General features: G+C 23.5%; 1 non-coding gene across 1 annotated transcript; it reads right to left on the minus strand.

Moving 5' to 3' along the window:
• Window positions 1-446: 446 nt before the first annotated feature.
• LOC113372822 lies at window positions 447-635 on the minus strand. The gene has a single exon (XR_003366811.1). It is a non-coding gene; the product is annotated as a U2 spliceosomal RNA (small nuclear RNA).
• Between the last annotated feature and the right edge of the window lie 2,739 nt (window positions 636-3,374).

Genomic DNA, 3,374 nt, shown 5'->3' on the forward strand with positions numbered 1-3,374 from the left:
TAGATGTGTGTTCATACTTATATATATTAAACTCATTTTATCGTCATATTTATATAAAGTATTTTTGACACTTGCAAAATTTTTCAAAAAAATATGTTATTAGGAGAACAGACGCTCATATTCATATTAATTTCTTTATCGATAGATGTGTGTTCATACTTATATATATTAACTCATTTTGTCATATTTATATGAAGTATTTTCTGACACTTGCAAAATTTTTCAATCCTATTATCGTTATATATAATCTTTTGTTAGATTTGTATAGCTTTATATATTTTTTTTTATTTTATTATTAATTCTATAGTTTTTATATAATTAATTTATATAGTTAATTTGAAATCAATTATCGATATTACATATCAATATATTTATATATATTTAATATATATAATATATTTAATATGCATATATGCACATTTTTAAATTTATTATTATATGATGGTTTTTTATGGGCGATCCCGGCGGTACTGCAATACCGGCCAACCCGCGGCGGAAGCGGAGCAAGCCCCTGACATTCCGCCAATTTCCAAAATCAGTTAATATACTGGATCTGCTATGCAGATACTATCAGATATTAAGCTGATAAGAACAGATACTACACTTTGATCTTAGCCATTCGGCCGAGAAGCGATAAATTTGCGGACAAATACTATTTTTTAAATTCTACAATATAAACAAAATATTCCCAACTATTTCAACGATTCATTTTTCATCTATTTTTATCAACTCTCGCGTCCATTCCCTAACTATTCTTCACCCCCCAAAGTTCTATGAGCGAATGTTCTAATATGGCTGTTAACTCTACTGTCGTTATAAGCCTTTTCTCACATTTGTAAAATTTTACAAAAATATTTATAATTATTTTCTGACACTTGCAAAATTTTTCAAAAAAATATTTATTAGGAGAACAGACGGTCATATTCATATTAATTTCTTTATCGATAGATGTGTGTTCATACTTATATATATTAAACTCATTTTATCGTCATATTTATATAAAGTATTTTCTGACACTTGCAAAATTTTTCAAAAAATATGTTATTAGGAGAACAGACGCTCATATTCATATTAATTTCTTTATCGATAGATGTGTGTTCATACTTATATATATTAAACTCTTTTATTGTCATATTTATATAAAGTATTTTCTGACACTTGCAAAATTTTTCAAAAAAATTGTTATTAGGAGAACAGACGCTCATATTCATATTAATTTCTTTATCGATAGATGTGTGTTCATACTTATTATATTAAACTCATTTTATCGTCATATTTATATAAAGTATTTTCTGACACTTGCAAAATTTTTTCAAAAAAATATGTTATTAGGAGAACAGACGCTCATATTCATATTAATTTCTTTATCGATAGATGTGTGTTCATACTTATATATATTAAACTCATTTTATCGTCATATTTATATAAAGTATTTTCTGACACTTGCAAAATTTTCAAAAAAATATGTTTTATTAGGAGAACAGACGCTCATATTCATATTAATTTCTTTATCGATAGATGTGTGTTCATACTTATATATATTAAAACTCATTTTTTGTCATATTTATATAAGTATTTTCTGACACTTGCAAAATTTTTCAAAAAAAATATGTTATTAGGAGAACAGACGCTCATATTCATATTAATTTCTTTATCGATAGATGTGTGTTCATACGTATATATATTAAACTCATTTATCGTCATATTTATATAAAGTATTTTCTGACACTTGCAAAATTTTTCAAAAAAATATGTTATTAGGAGAACAGACGCTCATATTCATATTAATTTCTTTATCGATAGATGTGTGTTCATACTTATATATATTAAACTCATTTATTGTCATATTTATATAAAGTATTTTCTGACACTTGCAAAATTTTTCAAAAAAATATGTTATTAGGAGAACAGACGCTCATATTCATATTAATTTCTTTATCGATAGATGTGTGTTCATACTTATATATATTAAACTCATTTTATCGTCATATTTATATAAAGTATTTTCTGACACTTGCAAAATTTTTCAAAAAAATATGTTATTAGGAGAACAGACGCTCATATTCATATTAATTTCTTTATCGATAGATGTGTGTTCATACTTATATATATTAAACTCATTTTATGTCATATTTATATAAAGTATTTTCTGACACTTGCAAATTTTTCAAAAAATATGTTATTAGGAGAACAGACGCTCATATTCATATTAATTTCTTTATCGATAGATGTGTGTTCATACTTATATATATTAAACTCATTTTTTGTCATATTTATATGAAGTATTTTCTGACACTTGCAAAATTTTTCAAAAAAATATGTTATTAGGAGAACAGACGCTCATATTCATATTAATTTCTTTATCGATAGATGTGTGTTCATACTTATATATATTAAACTCATTTTATCGTCATATTTATATAAGTATTTTCTGACACTTGCAAAATTTTTCAAAAAAATATGTTATTAGGAGAACAGACGCTCATATTCATATTAATTTCTTTATCGATAGATGTGTGTTCATACTATATATATTAAACTCATTTTTTCGTCATATTTATATAAAATTTTCTGACACTTGCAAAATTTTTCAAAAAAATATGTTATTAGGAGAACAGACGCTCATATTCATATTATTTCTTTATCGATAGATGTGTGTTCATACTTATATATATTAAACTCATTTTTCGTCATATTTATATAAGTATTTTCTGACACTTGCAAAATTTTTCAAAAAAATATGTTATTAGGAGAACAGACGCTCATATTCATATTAATTTCTTTATCGATAGATGTGTGTTCATACTTATATATATTAAACTCATTTTTGTCATATTTATATGAAGTATTTTCTGACACTTGCAAAATTTTTCAAAAAAAATGTTATTAGGAGAACAGACGCTCATATTCATATTAATTTCTTTATCGATAGATGTGTGTTCATACTTATATATATTAAACTCTTTTATCGTCATATTATATAAAGTATTTTTCTGACACTTGCAAAATTTTCAAAAAATATGTTATTGGGAGAACAGACGCTCATATTCATATTAATTTCTTTATCGATAGATGTGTGTTCATACTTATATATATTAAACTCATTTTTTGTCATATTTATATGAAGTATTTTCTGACACTTGCAAAATTTTTCAATCCTATTATCGTTATATATAATCTTTTGTTAGATTTGTATAGCTTTATATATTTTTTTTTATTTTATTAATTCTATAGTTTTATATAATTAATTTATATAGTTAATTTGAAATCAATTATCGATATTACATATCAATAATATATTATATATATTTTATATATATATATATTTTAATATGCAATATATGCACATTTTTAAATTTATTATATATGATGGT

The sequence above is a fragment of the Ctenocephalides felis genome, unplaced genomic scaffold (assembly GCF_003426905.1).
Source record: "Ctenocephalides felis isolate EL2017-DRISC unplaced genomic scaffold, ASM342690v1 CF-g0.4_SCAFFOLD_00095, whole genome shotgun sequence".
NCBI lineage: Eukaryota > Metazoa > Arthropoda > Insecta > Siphonaptera > Pulicidae > Ctenocephalides > Ctenocephalides felis.